Consider the following 22,355-nt stretch of genomic DNA (forward strand, 5'->3'; position numbering starts at 1 on the left):
CTTCGGAACTACCTTGTGATTTTGGGCTACGCAAATAAACTTGACTTACCGTGTCCCTGCTGAGCGAGGGGCAACAGTGGGGCTCAGATCATGAACGCCAGCATTAGGATGCTGGTGTATCAGTCTGCTGAGCCAAATGAACATGAGCCGAGCCACTTCATTGATATGTATAGGAAAAAAAAGAAGAAGATCTTTTTCCTCTCAATTTCCTGCTCAAAGGCACTTGAACAGAGCAGACGAATACCAACACTAGGATGTGTATCCTCTGGGAGAAAGATGTTCGCTCCCCTCACTACAGCACCTTTTGCTCTGTAGTCCTGCAGAGCCGCCTGAAGAAATGCAAACCCGTTAAATCTCAATGGGATCTATAGCTGGCACTGAGCAGAGTGCAGATCACCTTTCCTGTAGTCCAAGAAGGTGGTCCATGTTGCTCTTTCACCATGACAATCCAATTTTGAGTGTGTACATGGACACGTGCAAGTGTAGAGGTTTGATCGTGTCAACGGTAAAGCTCTGGTCGTCACGAGGTCCTGAATGTTGCACAGTCTGGAAAATGAATAACCACAAATCCTTTCCATTATAACTCAGCAGTCACAATGACAGATGGTTTCTTGGAGGGAACCAGTTGCTGCTAGCCTCTGTCTGATATGGCAGCCCTCAAGAGATCCCAGATCTCCTTTAATTGCCGAGAAGCCTCCAAGGCCATTTTTAATTGTCAGCAGTAGCTTTCAGAAAAGTTATCGTCCTCACGTTCCCCTGCTTCACCTCCTCCAGTGCCATTGCCGGAGACGGTCTTTCCTCTCTGTGAGAGGAGGTGTAACAGTAGCTTGCCACCCTCTTGGCTCTTGAGAGGTCAAGGTGGTGTTGGGAGGGGTGGGAGAGAAGAGGCTGTAGAGAAGAGGGCCGGGGAGGACTGGAGAAGAAATTCTGCCTCCCTTCGTCTTCGATGTGGCTTTCTGGCAGACAGAGGGACTTCTGGAGACACTGTACAGACGGCTGCATGCTGGCACCGACCTGCAGAGAATGTTACACCTTAAAGGATAATTCTGTTTTGTTTGTTTTTGTTTTACAATTTGGTTCTTATTTTCATAGTTGTTTTTTTGTTTTTTTGCCATCCTCCAAATCAGTTATGTCATTTTACTCATCGATTTCATCGTAGAGGCTTTGGATATGGGACCATCACTGGACTCACCGCTACAACGGTGTCTTATGAGGCAAGTGAACACAAGCCTCACACTTGTTTTAACAAGTCCAATTAGCTCAATTATTTAATCTGCATATTTGGAAGTGTAAATGAAAGTGGAAGTTAAAAATTATTAACTTAAATGTCCGATATTATCAATGGTTTATCGCATTACTTGGGCAATTGCAGGTTCAACTTGCTGGACTGAGCAGCCGGTACTTACCCGAGGTACCACAGAAAGACGAATCAGTTCATCTGGACACAATGTTTGTTGAGAGAAACGTTTCATCACTTTTTCTTTTGTTGTCTGTGAATGTTCTCATTCATTATTTGGATTCCCCCCCACTTGTATCCAGCCAATTACCCCACTCTTCCGAGCCGTCCCGGTCGCTGCTTCACCCCCCTGTGCCGATCCGAGGAGGGCTGCAGACTGCCACATGCCTCCTCCCATACAGGTGGAGTCGCCTGCCACTTCTTTTTCACCTGACAGTGAGGAGTTTCACCAGGGGGCCGTAGCGCGTGGGAGGATCACGCTATTCCCCCCCAGTTCCCCCCTCCCCCCCGAACAGGCGCCCCGACCGACCAGAGGAGGCACTAGTGCAGCAACCGGGACACATACCCGCATCTGGCTTCCCACCTGCCGATACAGCCAGTTGTCTGTAGGGACGCCTGACCAAGCCGGAGGGGACGCGGGGATTGGAACCAGTGAGCCCTGTTGGTAGGCAACATAATGGATCGCTATGCTACCCGGACACCCCGGTTTCATCACTCATCTAAGTGAGCTCTGCAGTCTCAACCGACTGTAAGTATCCCCACCCTTATAAACAATGCAGTGGCATAATGACCGATAACAATAATCGGTTTCATATGCAAACTGCCGTGACCATTTACTAGAGTTTCAATGGCCATGTGTACTATTCACAGAAGACTGGGGAGTAGTTGCAATCATAGCATTGTAAGATGGTGACAGATGTATTCTTAGCCCCCCCCTCCCCCTTGGTTCAGGGATGGTCGTTCCCTCTTCACATAGATGGCCTCTTTGATTCCCCATTCAAAGCAGCGTTCCTCCCTATCAAGGGTGTGCACATCCTCATCCTTGAAGGAGTGGCCTCTGGCCTGCAGATGGTGTAGACTGCAGAGTCCTGGCCTGACGTGTCAGCTCTCCTGTGTTGGGCCATCCTCTTGGCCAGAGTCTGTTTGGTTTCCCCAATGTACAAGTCACGGCAATCCTCCTGGCACTTAACAGCGTACACTATATTGATCTGTTTGTGCCGGGGGCCCGATCCTTGAGGTGGACCAACTTTTGGCGCAGCGTGTTTTGAGGTTTGAAAGCAACCGAGATGCGGAGTTTAGAAAATACGCATCTCAGGTTTTCCAACACTCCCGCCACGTACGGAGTCACCGCTGGTTTACATTGAGACAGCTGTCGTCCTTCTCCTCTCTTCGATCGACTGGTGCACTGTTTGGACATCTTCCTGGCTTTGACAGACACCCAGTTAGGATAACCCCACTTAACCAGGGCCTGTTTAATGTGTGGGTGGGGCCGTTGGCAGCTCGGTGGTCCAGCGTCCTGATGACTCCTAGTTTGTGCTCCAGTGGATGATGAGAGTCAAACCTTGAGTATTGATCAGTATGTGCCGGTTTATGGTAAAAATCAACAATCAAATGTCCCCCATCGCCAGTTGCAATTTCACAGTCTAAGAAGGCCAACCTGTCATTTTTCACATCCTGCCTGGTGAACTTGATGTGGTTGTCCACAGAGTTAATTTACCGTATGTTTACCGTAGGTAGTAGTAACCACCCGTAAACTACCGAGCCTGTGGAATTGAGACGCCGCAAATAATGAAAAATTATGTACATAGCACAACTGACACACAGGTTGTTTTTTTTTGTGTTGTTGAAAGGTTCAGTTAACCCCATAAGATGCTGTTATAAAGTCGTAAAATGAAGTTGTGTGTAAAGCGGTGGTCCCATGTCCAAAATCTCCAAATAAAGCCGGTGAGTAAAATATCTTAACCCCACAATTTTATTCTGCACGCATTACTCGGATCAAAATATATTAAAATGAAATCGGCTCATTACGAAGTTTTCCCACTTATAACGGCAACGGTGCCTCATATTCCTCATTTAACATCTTTCACGGTCATTACAGAACTTAGAAACACTTTTTTTGTAAGCCTTCACACATACAAGGATCTGACATTGTGAAAGCGCCTGACGTGGAAAAGTCCACCTCAGGAGAATTTAGAGTAGAAAAGTCTATCCATCCATCCATCCATCTATCTATCCATCTATCCATCCATCCATCCATCCATCCAGATGTTATCCGAAGCACTTATCCTTCACCTGACCAACATGTCTTTGGACTGTGGGAGGAAACCAGAGCCCCCGGAGGAAACCCACGCAGACACGGGGAGAACATGTCAACTCCACACAGAGGACGACCCGGGACGACCCCCCCAAGGTTGGACTACCCCGGGGCTCGAACCCAGAGTCTTCTTGCTGTGAGGCGACCGCGCTAACCACTGCGCCACCGTGCTGCTCTATGCAGTCTGGTATAACAGTCTCCTGTTGAGTGACACCTACCTGTGGCGTCTTGCTGCCGGTGTTTCTCGGGTCATCCAAGGTGGTCAACCCCATTCTCCACCTCTGCCATTTCTTTTTTATTTCTGCCTGCACCTGCAGATTGGAGGGAGGAAGGAGGACGGCAAAAGGTTTCACACCAATTATCAATATGGGGCCTAAAGTTTCTGCTGCCGGGGCCGGTGTGATGACAGTTGTGTCTCCTCACACACTTCAAACAACCATTGGCATTCTCTCTCTCTCTCTCTCTCTCTCTCTCTCTCTCTCTCTCTCTCTCTCTCTCTCTCTCTCTCTCTCTCTCTCTCACACACAAACAACCCTCCACCCACCTCTTTGTTGACAAAACAGTAGAGGACAGCAACAAGTAGACCCTGCAAATGATAGACAAAAAAGGTTTAAAACAACCCTTGTCAAACCAAATCTAAACTGTGTCCACGTTACTGTGGATCTTTTCATCCCGAAAGTGGCATCCAGGCCGCCGCCGAAATAGCTGATGGGTTGACCACTTCTGGGAAAACTGGGTGGCCCCCTTTGTTCCTGATTTTGGCGTCACACAGCAATATATTTCAATGAGGAAAATTAATCCCACGGTGCAACACAGTTATACATGCTTGAGAAACAATTTATGATTCACCACGGTAGATACGGCGGATATAAAAAGTCTACACACCCCTGTTAAAATGGCAGGCTTTGTGATGTAAAAATAAATAAAACCAAGATAAATCCTGTCAGATCTTTTTCCACATTCAATGTGTAATTGCAGCCTATAAAATCAAAGTGAAAGACAGACTGAAAACTTTTAGGAGAAAACAAAATACAAAACTTAGAATAACCTGGTTTGCATAAGTGTGCACACCCCTAAACTAATACTTTGTCGAAGCACCTTAACATCGTAAATCTTATCTTAAATATTACAGCACACTCTGGGTGAGAGTCTATCAGCTTGGCACATCTTGACTTGGCAATATTTTCCCACTCTTCCTTGCAAAAATGTCCTAGATCTGTCAAATTGTGATGGCCTCTCCTGTGCACAGCCCTCCTTCAGGTTGCCCCACAGGTTTTCTACTGGATTTAGGTCTGGGCTCTGGCTGGTTCATTCCAAAACCTCGATCTTTTGGTGAAGCCATTCCTTTGCCGATTTGGATGCTTTGGGTTGTTCATTCATTCATTCATTCATCATCAGCCGCTTCTCCGGGGTTGGGTCGTGGTGGCAGCAAGCTAAGTAGAGCACTCCAGATGTCCCTCTCCCCAGCAACGCCCTCCAGCTCCTCCTGGCGAGCCCAAGGCGTTCCCAGGCCAGACTGGACTTGTAGTCCCTCCAGCGAGTTCTGGGAGCTTTGGGTCGTTGTCATGCTAAAAGGTGAAATTCCTCTTCATCTTCAGCTTTCTAGCAGACGCCTGAAGGTTTTGCACCAGGATCAACTGGTATTCGAAGCTATTTATGATTCCCTCCACCTTGACTAAAGCCCCAGATCCGGCTGAAGAAAAGCAGCCCCAGAGCATGATGCTGCCACCACCATGCTTCACCGTGGGTATGGTGCTCTTTTGGTGATGTGCTGTTATTTTTACCAAAACATACCTTTTGGAATTATGGCCAAAAGAAGTTCAACCTTGGTCTCCTCAGACCAAAACACCATTTCCCCACATGGTTTTGGGAGACTGGATGTATCTCTTTGCAAAATTTAGCCGGGCTTGGATATTTTTTTTTTTCATGTGAAAAGGCTTCCGTCTTGCCACCCTACCCCATAGCCCAGACATATGAAGAATAAGTGAGACCAGTATTTGGCAGAAATTCCTGCAGCTCGTTTAATGTTGCTGTCTGCCTCTTGGCAGCCTCCCTGAGCAGTTTTCTCCTCGTTTTCTCATCCATTTTGGAGGGACGTCCTGTTCTCGGTGATGTCACTGTTGTTCCATACTTTCTCCACTTGTTGATGATAGTCTTCATTGTGTTCCAGGGTATATCTAATTCCTTGGGAATTCCTTTTTTACCGCTCTCTTGATCGATACCTTTCCTGTTCATGCTTTGTAAGCTTTTTGTGGACCAACGCTTTCGCAGTTCGATGCAACCGAGAAGATGTCAGGAAAATCCTACAGGAACAGCTGAACTTTATTTGGGGTTAATCAGCGTCACTTTAATCGATGGCAGGGGTAGACTAAGTATGTTCCGCTCCCGGTGTCAGAAGATGGTGACGCGAATTCACATTTGCGGCGGCCTCACCCAGTATTGTCCATGCAGTGTCTTTGTCCACGTCTAAGTTTTGTCTTCGTTTGATGGCTGGGAGAGCTGGCGCTGGATGGGCTGGGAGAGCTTGGTCCGCTTCATCCGGTGGGTCCGGGGACCATGGCCCCTGCCTGGAGCTGCAGCCAAGGAGGAAACGCCGAGGGCAGTCTGACAGGGCGCGGAAGCGGGACGGGTTAAGCTAACTGCTGGCCCATGCAGACCGGCGGTTCCGACGTTCATTCTCTTGGACAGTGATTTTTTTTTTGTTTAGTTTAGTTTATGTGTTAGTTTGGATATGTGTGTTCTTGTCGATTGTGGATGTATTTTTGTCTTTGTGTTGTACTGCTGTGGGCGGGGGGGGAAACGGCATTTCGTTTCATTTCATGTACACAAGTGCATGAAGTGAAATGACAAAGTGTTCCTGATACTAACTACTATTTAAGATGAGTTTGAATGTGATTGGTTAATTTTGAACACAGCCACATCCCCATTTATAAAAGGATGTGCACACTTATGCAACCAGGTTGTTCTAAGTTTTGTATTTTTCTTTTTTCCCTAAAATGTTTCTGATTGTTTTTCACTTTATTTTTATAGGCTGCAATTTATTAAAGGTGGGAAAAAGTGCTTACATGATTTATCTTGCTTTCATTTTTTTTATATCACAAAAATCTGCTGTTTTAACAGGGGTGGTGTTTAGACATTTTACATCCACTGTAACTGTTTTTTAAAGAATAACTCGTGCAACTTGATGTTTAGCGTACACACTGACTTCATCCAGATCCATGAGGCTACTGTAACCACATGAAGGGTCGAGCGAAGGAAAAGCCTGGATTGGATTGATCAATTTCACGTCATCCATTGTTGTGTTTATTTACAGAACGGACGTCACATTAGTAGGAAAAAAGTAGAAGGAACGGAAATCTAACTGGTTGCTGAAGACCACCATTAGTCGAGCTTTGTGTAATTTTTCTCATCTGACAAGGTAGCTGACAGCCGGATGTCTGGCCGAGTGGCCGATGGCTTTCTGATGACTTGTTGGCAGGGTGGGGGGCGGTCTAAGGTCAGTGTACCAATTTCTACATTATCGGCAAGGATAAGGGAGACACAAACAGGATATAGGCGTGGAATGGAGCAAGAGTGGATGAGATGCAGCAAACGTCTCTTACGTTACCTGGAAAGAGTTGCAGAAGAGCTGGAAGAAAAGATTCACATTTTGAATGACACCCTCCAGCCGTTCCTCTGTCAACACAGCAAACACCATCTCATGGATCCCCAGCAGAGGAATCAGGGTCAGTGTGGACTTGGCCAACCTGGAAAGAGAAACCTAGTGAATACTTTCCATGAACATTCCTCCACTACAGTAACTCTTCATTCAATACTTCAGAGTACCATTTCAGATATAGCGATGACTCTTGTATAGAAACTAGCCAAATCAGTACGTTTAAACTAGCTAGTACTGCTGTGTGTGTGTGTGTGTGATGTTTTTCGATCAACATGGGGACCCATTGTCCTTGTAAGGATAGTCAAACCAGTCAGGAAGTCAATTCCCCATGAGGTAAAGGGTTATTTCTGGGAATTGGGTTTGCGGCTAGGGTTACAACTGGGGTTATGGTTCGGCTCAGGCCCAGTATTAAAGTTAAGCAGAAGAATTAAGATCAGGGTTAGGTTTAGGTTTATATTTGGATTGTTTTTGGTTCGTCGCAAGGTTCAAGTTAGGGTTGTGGTTAGGGTTTGTTACGACTGTATCGGTTCTCAGTTCAGTTGCTCATTTTACCTGTTTTTTTTATTTTGTTGCATTCTTGTTTTATTTTGAAATCCTGACCTGCGTTGTCATTTCAGCTCCTGTCCCTGCTTTTGCCACCAGTCTGCCATACCCGTTCCCCATTCCCTAATTTATACTACCCTGGTTTCCCTGTGTCCTTGCCAGATTGTCTAGCATGTTTTGCCACCTAGTAGTTAAGGGTTTTTCTCCTTGTGAAGTTTTTGCCTGTACTTTGGACTCTGTGTTTGCTGCCTGCCCCTTGCCTACTCTGTACCTTGTTTTGGACCGACTTCCCAGTAACCTGAACTGTATTCTGAAACTGTTTATCTGCCTGCCTGCCTGCCCCCTGTCTGTTTGTTCACATATTATACTACTACTACTACTACTACTTTCAGCTGTTCCTGTTAGGGGTCGCCACAGCGGTTCACCCGTTTCCATTTCTTCCTGTCCACTGCATCTTCCTCTGTCACACCAGCCACTTGCATGTCCTCCCTCACCACATCCATAACCTCCTCTTTTCCTCTTCCCTGGCAGTGCCATATTCAGCATCCTTCTCCCAATATAACCAACATCTGTCCTCCACACATGTCCAAGCCATCTCAATCTTGCCTCTCTTGCTTTGTCTCCAAACCGTCCAACCTGAGCTGTTCCTCTAATATACTCGTTCCTAATCCTGTCCTTCTTCGTTACTCCCATTGAAAATCTTAGCATCTTCAACTCTGCCACCCCCAGCTCCACCTCCTGTCTTTTCGTCAGTGCCACTGTCGCCAGCCACCCATCCATTATTTGAACCGCTTATCCTCCTCTCAGGGTCGCGGGGATGCTGGAGCCTATCCCAGCAGTCATTGGGTGGCAGGCAGGGAGACACCCTGGACAGGCCAACAGGCCATCACACAGGACTTGTTAGCACATTTCCATCTCTATCCTTGATCGCCCTTACCTGCTGCACATCCTTCCCAGCTCGGTCCCTCTGTCTAGCCGATCGGTACAAGTCCTTTTCTCCTTCCCGAGTGTCTAACCTCATACAACTCACCATACGCCTTTTCCACCTCTCTCTTTGCTTTATGTGCATCTCCTTGTACTCCTGTCTACTTTCGTCATCTCTCTGACTATCCCACTTCTTCTTTGCCAACCTCTTCCACTGCATACTTTGCTGTACTTCCTCATTCCACCACCAAGTCTCCTTGTCTTCCTTCCTCTGTCCTGATGACACACCAAGTACCTTCCTAGCTGTCTCCTTCACTGTTTGTGCAGTGGTTGCCCAGCCATCCGGCAACTGTTCAGTACCACCCAGTGCCTGTCTTAACTCCTCCCTGAACTCCACACAACAGTCTTCCTTCTTCAACTTCCAACATTTGATCCTTGGCTCTGCCTTCACTCACTTCCTCTTCTTGGTTTACAAAGTCTTCCTACAGACCACCATCCGATGCTGCCTAGCTACATTCTCCCCTGTCACCACCTTGCAGTCTCCAATCCCTTTCAGATCGCGCCTTCTACATAAGATATAGTCCACCTGTGTGCACTTTCCTCCACTCTTATACGTCACCCTGTGTTCCTCCCTCTTCTGGAAATATGTATTCACCGCAGCCATTTCCATCCTTTTCACAAAATCCACCACCATCTGTCCTCCCACATTTCTCTCCTTGACACCATACCTACCCATCACCTCCTCATCACCTCTGTTCCCTTTACCAATATGCCCATTGAATTCTGCTCCAATCACCACCCCCCCCCTTGGTACACTCTCCACCACTTCATCCAACTCACTCCAGAATTCTTCTTTCTCTTCCATCTCACACCCAACTTGCAGGGCATATGCGCTAATAAACTTCATCAATACACCTTTGATTTCCAGCTTCATACTCATCACTCTGTCCAACACTCTCTTCACCTCCAGCACGCTCTTGACATACTCTTCCTTCAGAATTACCCCTACCCATTTCTCCTCCCATTCGCACCACGGTAGAAGAATTTGAACCCACCTCTGATGCTTCTGGCCTTGCTCCCCCTCCACCTGGTCTCTTGCACACACAGTATGCCTACCTTTCTTCTTTCCATCATATCAGCCAGCTCTCTCCCTTTACCAGTCATAGTGCCAGCATTCAAAGTTCCAACTCTCACCTCCACACACCTACCCTTCCTCCTCTCCTGCTGCCTCTGGACATGCCTTCCCCCTCTCCTTCTCCTTCGCCCAACAGTAGCATAGCATATTATACTGACTCCCTGATTTTATGACCTCTGTCTGCCTCAACTCATCAAACCAAGTGTTACCATATCATCTTCTGTGTGTGTCCTGCGTTTGGGTCCTCCTTGAGTTCGTAACAGAACAATCTGGCCAACATAGACCCAGCGGACACAGATGAACTCCACCAGGCTCTTGCCAATCAAAGCCTTGTGGGCCGACACAATCAGACCCTCCTTCAAGTCTTGGGGGCACTCCAGAACCCAACAACCAATGTCCCCCACATCGGAGCCCAACTCGACCATGTCTACACTCGGCTCTGCCTTCCACAGCCTGGAGCTCAACCCAATCCTTCCACTCTGTTGCCCATTCTGGCTCTGCCAGCTCCCCAGCCCAGAGAGTCCCAGATTCCCTCACCAGAGCATTATACTGGAAACCTGGGTACCTGCGGTGCATTCCTCTTACAGGGCAAGTTGGCTTTTGAGCAGCAACCACTCACCTACAGCTCAGATAAGTCTAAAATAGCTTATATTGTGGGCTTACTTAAATGTTAATGCTCTCAATGGCAGGCGCCTTGACCAGGGGTCTCATTTATAACTGTTGCGTACGCACAAAATGGAGCCTGAAAGAGGCGAACGCCACTTCCGACGCAAAATTTGTCCATCCATCCATTATCCTAACAGCTTATCCTGCTCTCAGGGTCGCGGGGATGCTGGAGCCTATTACAGCAGTCACTGGGCGGCAGGCGGGGAGACACCCTGGACAGGCCACCAGGCCATCACAGGGTCCACACACACACCCATTCATTCCTAGGGACAATTTAGTACAGCCAAGTCACCTGACCTACATGTCTTTGGACTGTGGGAGGAAACCGGAGCCCCCGGAGGAAACCCATGTAGACACGGGGAGAACATGCAAACTCCATGCAGAGGACGGCCCGGGATGACCCACCAAGGTTGGACCACCCCGGGGCTTGAACCCAGGACCTTCTTGCTGTGAGGCGACTGTGCTAACCACTGCAACACTGTGCCGCCCACGCAAAATTTGTGATCTATAAAAACAAACTTGACGGGAGAATGTGCGCAACTGTACGTAAACTCTGACCCATGCATACAAACATTTTGGAGACAGGGGAAATTGGCAACACAGATGGTGAGGTGGTGAATTGAAGCCAGATAGTACAATGATGCCTCTCACACATTTAATTTCACTTAATATCAAACGTTAATTATAGATCCACGTTATGCTAAACCGTCAAACCAGCAGTGTTATGTCTACTTACGCTAAAATAACAAAACCGACATAAATAAAAGAAATCGTGTTCTCCTATCAAACTTCTATCTTCAAACGATATCTCAGGGTGATGGATAGGCCTACCACTGATTGACGCGATCATTTTCGCAAGGTGTGAAGCAATCAGTGTAATTGCTGTAAACATATAAATACTCTCGTGCGTAATGATGCATGATGGATGCACTGGCACTGCTAGAGGACTGCACGAATGGAAGGATTAGGAGGGAACGAGTGTCCAGGGACCACGAAGATTTCTTGGCCCATGATGACGACTGGCTAATAAGCCGATTTAGATTCCCTAGAGCCGTGCTCTTGGCTCTATGTGCTGAACTGGGTCCAGCATTACACGGACCAACCTGATGGAACCACGCCATCCCGGTTCAAATACAGGTACTAACCACTCTGGGGTTTCTGGCAACCGGCTGTTACCAACGGGAATTAGCCGACAGGTATGTGTTTGATATGATTAACAATATGTAATGTTTACCTTTCTGCCTAAAGCCCCTATTGGGATTGACATAATTCTGTTGAATTCTATCCTTAGGTCTGGGATATTGCAGCCATCCCCGAGTGCAATAATGCCTGTCTTCTTGAGTGGCATCATTAATATGAGCAGTCGATACATCAGGTTTCCTGACGCTGTGGGGGAAACAGGCCAACATCAAAAGGCAACTTGCAGCAATGTCCCGTTTCCCAAATGTGACTGGTGCAATTGACTGCACTCGTGTTGCTATAAGGACTCCATATGAAAATGAATTTTTCTACGTTAATCGAAAGCATGTGCATTCAGTTAATGTCCAAGTCATGTTTGACTCCAACATGGTCCTGATGAATATAGTGGCACGATGGCCTGGCTCAACATGACTCCTTTATCCTGACGCGTAGCAGTGTAGGGAACAGAATACAGGCAGTCGCTGGGCATGATGGCTGGCTTCTTGGTAAGTTAATAAACAACGCATTGTAGAAATTCTAACCATTCAAGCCTGATGTATAATTACTCTTCCGTTATAGCCTGCAGGTGACAGTGGCTACCCCCCCTCGGGCGCCGGCTCCTCACCCCGTTTCCAAATCCACAGAGGAAATGCGCTACAATGCTGCTCACGCTCATGGGCGCTCAGTCGTGGAACGCGCCATCGGCCTCCTCAAATGCCGATGGCGGTCTTTAGATGCCTCAGGTGGCAGAATTTTGTACCACCCGACAGAAGTCTGCAAGATCATCAGGGCGTTCTGCACAACATGGCACTGAGGATTGGCATCCCCCCCCCTCCAGCATGAGGACCCTGACCCACAGCCCGCTCCCCGACAAGTAGGCCGTCAACAGGGAGCAAGGATCCGTGAGGATGGAATGCGACGTTTGTAAAAAGACACTAGACACCATATTTTTTTTTTCTCCACCTTCACATCGGACCACTTTTTTTTTAAAAATTTCTGGTACGGTCCTCTCTGTCGCAGTCACCGCATTAACTGCAGTGGCAGCCACTCGCTGCCTTTTCTTGTTTGTGACCCCACTGCTGAAGCCACCAAACAATATCTGCTTTCTGACCTCCACCTCACCCACAAGCACCTCGGTTTCTGTGTCAGAAAAAATCCTTTTCTTCGTCTTCCTCTCGGCTGTTGCCACGATTCACCGTAACACACCACTGATCGGCAGGCTCATTTATATGCATCCGCATGCATATGTGGTGCTTTGCATTGACCACATATGGTCAATGCAAAGTTGCAAACTTGTGGTAACGATCCTACATACGGTTTTATAAATTAAGACTCCAGGTCACTCGTCACACCCAAGCCCTGCAGCTTATCTGCTCCGGTAACCATCGTGAGAACATTCAGTTTCACCTTCTCTCTTCTTCTCAAGCCCCGGTGATTTTTGGGGCGCCCCTGGCTTGTGACACACAACCCCTGCATAGACTGGTCAGCCGACACTCCTCGTGCTTGCAGTATGCCCTCACCCCCACTGATGCAACCCCACTCATCCTGGAACCTCCCGACCTGTCAGTTGTTTTATCACGATTTGGGCAAAGCTTTCAGCAAACACCGTGCTCTCTCTCTCTCTCTCTCTCTCTCTCTCTCGCTCTCTCTCTCTCTCTCTCTCTCTCTCTCTCTCTCTCTCCCCTCTCTCCTCATCGCCCATACGACTGCGCCATCGATCTCCTCCCCGAAGGCTCTCTAACCTCCAGTCACCTATATAACGTCTTCCGTCCCAAGAGGGAGGCTATGGACAAATACATTCATGACTCCATGGCAGCTGGGCTAATTAGCCCCTCTTCTTCTCCCTTAGGAGCAGGATTCTTCTTTGTGGCTTAAAGCTAAGTCGCTTTGCCCTTGTATCGATTACCACAGGCTTAACAACATCACCGCTGAAAACAAGTATCCTCTGCCCCTAATCAGCTCAGCTTTCGAACCCCTTCATGGAGCCACAATATTCTCTAAGCTGGATCTCAGGAACCCCTATCACGTGGTCAGAATTAGAGAAGGTGACAAATGGAAGACAGCCTTTGAGTACTTCGTCATGCCATTCGGTCTGAACAATGCCCAGCCGTGTTTTAAGCCCTGGTCAATGATGTCCTCTGTGGCTTCAACTGGGCAGTCTTCGTTTACCTTGACGACATTCTGATCTTCTCCCGGAGCACCAAGGAGTATATTCAACAGGTGCCAACAAATCCCCCAGCACCTGTTGGAAAACAACATTTTCATCAAAGCAGAAAAATGAGTTTAACACCAGTTCGGTCCCCTTCCTGGGCTGCATCATTGAGAGTTGGCAGGTGAGAGCAGACCTGAAGAGAGAAGATCCAGGCGGTGGTAGAGTGGCCCAAACCCACCTCAGTAAAACAGCTCAAGCAGTTCCTTGGCTTCGCCAACTTCTACCGCCATGTCACCTGAGACTACAGTCGAGTTGTCGCACACTTCACCTGACTTGTCTCGCCCATTTCTCCTTACTCCTTGACGGTACATGCAGCCTTTTCTGAATTAAAGGAATGGTTCATATCCACAACCGTCCTCATCCACCCTGATACCTCACAAGTTTTGTTGTAGAGGTTGATGCCTCGGTCTCCGGTGTAGGGGCGGTTCTCTCCCAGCGTTCAGCTACAGAAATGATGCTCCTTGTGCCTTCTTTCTCCGCCGTCTGACCCCCACTGAGCGAAATTATAATGTTGTGAATCAGGGGCTGCTGGCTGTTCAACTCGCCCTGGGGGAATGAAGGTACTGGCTCAAGGGAACTGAACATCCATTTATTGTATGAACAGATCATAAGAACCTCACGTACATTCAGACAGTGAAACGCCGGAACTCACGCCAGACCCAGTGCGCATTGTTCTTTGGCCGCTTTGCCTTCACCTTCATGTACCACCCAGGCTCCAGGTACCTCAAGGCCGCAAATGCACTCTCTTGACAGTACGCTTTGGACGGGACGCTCCCAAACTCAGACACCATCCTTCCACCTTCCTGCGTGGTAGCCGCGATTAGTCTATAATCAAGGAGGCTCAATGCAACCAGCCAGATCCAGGTAATGTTCCTGATAATTGTCTTTTTACTCCCAATTAAGTTTGCCCTTAGCTCCTCCAGTGGGCACATTCCTCCCAGTTATCCTACCATCTGGGTGTCAGCCACACTCTTGTCTCCCCTAAAGTGGCGGTTCGGGGGGGCCCGCTATGGCTGCTGACATCCTTGCCTTTGTCACCGCCTGCTCCACATGCGCCTGAGGAAAGGCCCCCCACTGGCCTGCGCCACCCCTTGCCAGTCCACAGTTGCCCCTGGTCCCACATTGGCCTCGATTTCGTCCCTGGACTCTCGTCTTCACAAGGTTATACTAACCATTGTGGACTGATTTTTCTAAAGCCATACACTATGTAGCTCTCCCTAAGCGTCCCACAGCCTTGGAAACATCCGACCTCCTAGTATACCACATCTTTTGTGTGGTATACCTGGAGGCCTAAGGCCTTTTGCCAAGCCCTCGAAGCTATGGTGAGTCTGTCTTCTGCTTATCACTCCGAGACCAACAGTCAAGCGGAACAGGCCAACCAGGATCTCGGCGCAGCGCTTCATTCTATGGCCTACCAGAACCTGGCCTCCTGGAGTACTCACCTTGCCTTGGCTGAGTATGCTCACAACTCCCAGTCAAGCAAAGCCTCTGGTATGTCATCCTTTGAATGTGCCATAGATTTTCAACCACCTCTGTTCCCAGCCCAAGAGAAGGACGTCTCCATGCTCTTGGTTCAGGCCCACCTTTGTCATTTTCGGAAGGTTTGTAAAGATGCCTGTGCTGCCCTGCTCTGCTCTGCTGACCGCAACTGACGCATTGCAGACCGGCATCGGACATCGGTCCCCAGACACCAACCGGGTCAAAAGATTTGGCTATCTTCAAAAGATATCCCGATACAGTCCTCTCCTAAAAAACTCACACCATGTTACATTGGCCCCTTTGAAATGGACTCTAACAACCCCATGGCAATTAGACTCAAGCTGCTGCCTCACATGAAGATTCATCCCACGTTTCATGTCTCCCAGTTGAAACCTGTCTCTTCCAGTTGGGGCCCCCCCTCCCACACTATGGATGGCCACCCGGCAGTTGCTGGATGTATGTGTCTGGGGCTACCAGTATTTAGTGGACTGGGAAAGATATGGACTGGAAGAACACAGCTGGGTTCCCTGCTGGCACATCCTGTGTCACTCCCTTGTCCAGGACTTTCATCAGGATCACCCAGACAAGCCTGGCGAGTTGCCTGGAGGCACCGGGGGGGGGGGTACTGTTACGACTGTCTGTTCTCAGTTCAGTCACTCATATGACCTGGTTTTCTAATTTGTTGCCTTCCTCTTTTGTTTTGAAATCTTTACCCGTCTTGTCATTTCAGTTCCTGCCCCTGCTTTTTTCATATTATACGGATTCCCTGGTGTTCTAACCTCCGCCTGCCTCAGCGCATTAAACCCGGTTTTACCATATCATCCTGTCTTTGTATCCTGTGTTTGGGTCCTCCCTGAGTTTGAAATAGGGTTAGTATTAGGAAAGGTGTTGGGGTTAATTTTAACCCCAACCCTAACCCTAACCCTAGGGTTAGGGTTAGGGTTAGGATTTTGTTTGTAACACAAAGTGTCGCTTCCCATGAGAGTGTGTGTTCTTAATGTCAGCGTTTAGTCAGAGGAAAAAAAAATCTCTCAATTTCTCTACTACATCTGGGCCTTGAACTGGCCACCAAAGACATAAAGGTATCCTGTACGAGATTAGAATTAGAAAGGCGTAACGAGAGAGAGAGAGAGAGAGAGAGAGAGAGAGAGAGAGAGAGAGAGAGAGAGAGAGAGAGAGAGAGAGAGAGAGAGAGAGAGAGAGAGAGAGAGAGAGAGAGAGAGAGAGAGAGAGAGAGAGAGAGGAGAGAGAGAGAGAGAGAGAGAGAGAGAGAGAGAGAGAGAGAGAGAGAGAGAGAGAGAGAGAGAGAGAGAGAGAGAAATGACCTGTCTTGTTGACTCGACCACACACACCACCTCACCTGAACTTGTAGTCGGTGTATCTCATCTGGTGAGCCTTCAGTTTGGACACGAGGATGTGAATGATACGGATGAAGATGAAGACGTTGATCTGAAGAAACAAAGGTATGACTGACCCACAGAAAGTGGCTAAGAACAGATCACATGAAAGAATTGCACCGATGCAAAGATTCATCGACGTGAGCAGCAGGAGACGATAAGGCTAAAAAAGCTGTTAAATTAGTCTGCTTATATTGCTGAGCCCCCCCCCCCCCCAACATGACAGGACTTAATTAGGCTTGTTATCGATCCCTCGTTCAAGTAACAATTGGAAAAATTTTCCAGATGATTACACATAAATGTCGGCAAATAAAAAAAAAAAAATAGACCAGCTTATAAACTTGCAAAAATCGCCTATAAGGACGATGATAATAACATTCACAATCCCAGTGAGAACGGTGACAACGTCAAGTTCTCAGCTTATTTTGTTTTTGTATCAACAGAACAAACGTTTGCCGATTCTAAAGCGAACCCGCCAATTTGGGAGAGGCGCGCAAGTGGCAGCAGAGCGTAATGTCGCCCCCGTGTGGTCGCTATATGTATTGCAATACAAACGCAAATGTGAGAAGGAAAAACGGGCATTGAAAAATGTATTGTAAAATTTTGGTTGTAAAGTTAACGTATCAACGCCTCAAGATTTTCTCGATAACGCTGACTGATAATCGATATATTGATATTTGATGACATCTAGACTTTTATGTATTTGAAGCGATGAAGTCGTCCTTCCATTTTTCTTTTAAGGGTTAAAGCAGAGAGTAGGAAACTTTTTTGACTAGTTTACTTGCCACAGTGGCAAATAAACTCCAATTTCCCCCTTATTTTATGAATTTACCAGGCAGCTACTTTCTTGGTATTCTTAGGTGGCTGGTGGAGAGGACGTTTATATATCAACAACAAATGCAAAAATGTACCAGTATTTGGCCGGTGGCTGGTTTTAATTTCCAAATTGGGTTCACGGCAATTCACTTTCAGTATCATTTCACAATTCGCCATCAATGATTTCTTGAGTTGTGTTTGGTCCATTTTAGTTCTTCTCTCAAAAATTGGACTCCGACGCCTTCGTGTCAAATCTATAATGATGGAATCGCATTAAGTTGAATCGGTTCATCTGGACACGTTTACTGACAGAGACGCTTCATCACTCCTCTAAGTGTCCTCTCCAGTCTCCCCTGACTGCAGGTCTCCCCACCCTCATAAACAATACAGTGGCATAATGACCGTAAACGACGATAAGTTTCATATACAAATATGGGCGTGAACATGAAATACAGTTTCCATGGCCATGTGTACTATTCACAGAGGATTGGGGGAATGTTTGCAATCACAGCATTGTAAGATGGTGACAGATGTACCTAGGCCCACCCCCCCACCCCCCACCCCAGGTTCAGGGGTGGTCGTTCCCTCTTCACATCCTTGAAAGAGTGGCCTCTGGCCTTTAGATGGTGTAGACTGCGGAGTACTGGCCTAACATGCATGTCTTTTTGACGGTGGGGGAAACCAGCGCACCCGGGAAAACCCACCGCAGACACGGGGAGGCCATGCAAACGCCACTCAGAGGACGACCTGGGATGACCCCCCAAGATTGGACAATGCTAACCACTGGACCACTTATGATAAACATCAACAATCAAACGTCCCCCATCACCGATTGCAGTTTCACAGTCTAAGGATGCGGATGTGACAAATGGCAGATTAGCTTGGTGTTCATAAGGGTGGGGACGCCTGCAGTCAGCTGAGACGGAGGAGGCCACTTAGACGAGCGATGAAATGCATCTCTCTCAGTAAACATTGTACCCACATGAACTGATTCAGCTTTCTGGGATTTCCTTACCTGAATTATCGAGCACGCATAATATATAATGATGGAATAATAACAAACGTGGCGTTCATAATTACATAAATTGTAGGTTCAGCCAATTATCTGCAAGGACATCAAAGGCATCCTGCACGAGATTAGGATTTGCTTGTTTGTCGCTTATATGTTGCCAAGGAGGTTGTTTGCGTATTTGTTTTTATTGCTTTTTTTCTTTAATATGTTTAATGAAGTGGATTAATTGATTGAATATTTTTAATTGAAACTGTTTCCAAACCAAGCTTCAGCTACAGCTGTCGCACATCCATGTGTATCTCCATCCATCTTTTCTCCCCCTCCCCCTTTTTCTCCCCAGTTGTACTTGCCAATTACCCCACTCTTCTGAGCCGTCCCGGTCTCTGCTCCACCCCCTCTGCCGATCCGGGGAGGGCTGCAGACTACCACACGCCTCCTCCCATACACCAGGAGTCGCCAGCCACCTCTTTTCACCTGACAGTGAGGAGTTTCACCAGGGGGATGTAGCACATAGGAGGATCCCGCTATCCCCTCCCCCCTGAACAGGCACCTCACCTAACCAGAGGAGGCGCTAGTGCAGCGACCAGGACACATACCCACATCCGGCTTCCCACCTGCAGACACGGCCAGTTGTGTCTGTAGGGACGCCCGACCAAGCCGGAGGCAACACGGGGATTCGAACCGGCGATCCCCGTGTTGGTAGGTGACGGATTAGACCGCTACGCTACCCGGACGCCCCTCCATCCATCTTTTATGAGCTGATGGAGACAGGAGCAAGGAGACAGACTGCTGATGTGACTCAAACGCTACGATGAGTCGTTCATCACTTTCCATCGTTGGGTAACTGCTGGAGCTCGAACAGGACATTTAAAGGCTCTCCTTTGTCGCATAGTGACGTGTGTGTGTGTGTGTGTGTGCATGTGTGCGTGTGTGTGTATTTCCATTGTGTGTGTGTTTTAGCAAACAGTATGTAATTCATAGAGTCCCTACTGTTCTTGAGGGACTGCTGCAGGGAATATCACAGAGCAAGGAAGACAAGAAAACGCAAATAAGATGTGACACACAGAGCAGCTGACAAAGTGTGTGTGTGTGTGTGTGTGTGTGTGTGTGTGTGTGTGTGTGTGTGTGTGTGTAACTTTTCACCCTGGATGTCACCACTGTGCCCACATGCACACTGTCCTTGTTACTGATGTCAAAGTGCAGCTGACAAACAGGACAGGTCCACTGGAAAGGTCCTACTTTCGCCCGTGTGTGTGCGTGTGTGTGTGTGCGTGTGTGCGTGTGTGCGTGTGTGTGTGTGTGTGTGTGTGTGTGTGTGTGTGTGTGTGTGTGTTTTACCAGAATGGCCAGTAGGATTGGTGTGCGGATGATCCACCAATGTGCCCTGTTCTCATGAATCTCCCAACACCTGCAAGCGGACAAACATATAAATATATATAAATATTTTTCACTATATATATATATATATATATATATATATATATATATATATATATATATATATATATAGAATCCAGTGAGTCAAGTGAATTCTTTGAGAGACAGTACAGGCCTGTTTCATGCTGATGATTGACAGCTGATGATTGCTTATGGCATGAAACAGGCTTGTACTGTCTCATAAAGAATTTACTTGACTCACTGGATTATTTTGTTCCTTATTTGTTGAGCACTTTCCCTACTGTTGAGTGTTTCTTTCAACAGGGTTTCATATATATATATATATATATATATATATATATATATATATATATATATATATATATATATATATATAAACTAGAATGAGAAGAAAATCAGATAAAGCAAAGGGACAATGGAGAGTCCATCTGTTACAGTTTAAGCGTGTTTTCGTCAACAATGAGATCAATAAGATCGATAAACAATGACTGCTCTGCCTTTAATCTCTGTTCTCACTGCTGCCGAGGTCACTTTGTATCCACAGAAGAGAAAACTGTGGCGTGCGGATACAAAAAAAAGCCTGAGGGATTGTGGGAAACGCAGTAACATTCTACTGAGAACGACCCGCATACCTTGTGTTTTCATACAGGTAGCGGACGACAACCCAGGGGACCACGAACAACACCGGCGTCCCTGCTCACACAACAAGTACGTGTAAACATACGACACACAAACACAAACACCGGATACAAGAACACATCAGCTGACATCACGGCTGCAGTAACGGCACGCGGCGGCAGACACTCACTGGGCAGTGGATTGGTTTACAGTGATTCCCCCTCCCCCCTTTTCTCCCCAGCTGTGTCTCCCCAATTACCCCACTCCAACAATATACGATTCCATCCATGTTCTGCTTTCACCCCGTCACCCGTCCATCCCTCTGTCTGTGTGTCAGTCATTCAGCTTGTCTGTCTGTGTGTCAGTCATTCAGCTTGTCTGTCTGTGTGTCGGTCATTCAGCTTGTCTGTCTGTGTGTCGGTCATTCAGCTTGTCTGTCTGTGTGTCGGTCATTCAGCTTGTCTGTCTGTGTGTCGGTCATTCGGCTTGTCTGTCTGTGTGTCAGTCATTCGGCTTGTCTGTCTGTGCGTCTGTCATTCAGCTTGTCTGTCTGTGTGTCAGTCATTCAGCTTGTCTGTCTGTGTGTCAGTCATTCAGCTTGTCTGTCTGTGTGTCAGTCATTCAGTTTGTCTGTCTGTGTGTCAGTCATTCAGCTTGTCTGTCTGTGTGTCAGTCATTCAGCTTGTCTGTCTGTGTGTCAGTCATTCAGCTTGTCTGTCTGTGTGTCAGTCATTCATCTTGTCTGTCTGTGTGTCAGTCATTCATCTTGTCTGTCTGTGTGTCAGTCATTCAGTTTGTCTGTCTGTGTGTCAGTCATTCAGCTTGTCTGTCTGTGCGTCTGTCATTCAGCTTGTCTGTCTGTGTGTCAGTCATTCAGCTTGTCTGTCTGTGCGTCAGTCATTCAGCTTGTCTGTCTGTGTGTCAGTCATTCAGCTTGTCTGTCTGTGTGTCAGTCATTCAGCTTGTCTGTCTGTGTGTCAGTCATTCAGCTTGTCTGTCTGTGTGTCAGTCATTCAGCTTGTCTGTCTGTGTGTCAGTCATTCAGCTTGTCTGTCTGTGCGTCAGTCATTCAGCTTGTCTGTCTGTGTGTCAGTCATTCAGCTTGTCTGTCTGTGTGTCAGTCATTCAGCTTGTCTGTCTGTGTGTCAGTCATTCAGCTTGTCTGTCTGTGCGTCAGTCATTCAGCTTGTCTGTCTGTGCGTCAGTCATTCAGCTTGTCTGTCTGTACGTCAGTCATTCAGCTTGTCTGTCTGTGTGTCAGTCATTCAGCTTGTCTGTCTGTGTGTCAGTCATTCAGCTTGTCTGTCTGTGTGTCAGTCATTCAGCTTGTCTGTCTGTGTGTCAGTCATTCAGCTTGTCTGTCTGTGTGTCAGTCATTCAGCTTGTCTGTCTGTGTGTCAGTCATTCAGCTTGTCTGTCTGTGTGTCAGTCATTCAGCTTGTCTGTCTGTGTGTCAGTCATTCAGCTTGTCTGTCTGTGTGTCAGTCATTCAGCTTGTCTGTCTGTGTGTCAGTCATTCAGCTTGTCTGTCTGTGTGTCAGTCATTCAGCTTGTCTGTCTGTGTGTCAGTCATTCAGCTTGTCTGTCTGTGTGTCAGTCATTCAGCTTGTCTGTCTGTGTGTCAGTCATTCAGCTTGTCTGTCTGTGTGTCAGTCATTCAGCTTGTCTGTCTGTGTGTCAGTCATTCAGCTTGTCTGTCTGTGTGTCAGTCATTCAGCTTGTCTGTCTGTGTGTCAGTCATTCAGCTTGTCTGTCTGTGTGTCAGTC

At 47.4% G+C, this 22,355-nt stretch overlaps 1 pseudogene; it reads right to left on the bottom strand.

Annotated features, from left to right (window-relative positions):
- Positions 1-715: 715 nt before the first annotated feature.
- LOC130115875 (glucagon receptor-like) overlaps positions 716-22,355 on the bottom strand; it is a 25,235-nt pseudogene continuing 3,595 nt past the window's right edge.

The sequence above is a fragment of the Lampris incognitus genome, chromosome 7, assembly GCF_029633865.1.
Source record: "Lampris incognitus isolate fLamInc1 chromosome 7, fLamInc1.hap2, whole genome shotgun sequence".
NCBI lineage: Eukaryota > Metazoa > Chordata > Actinopteri > Lampriformes > Lampridae > Lampris > Lampris incognitus.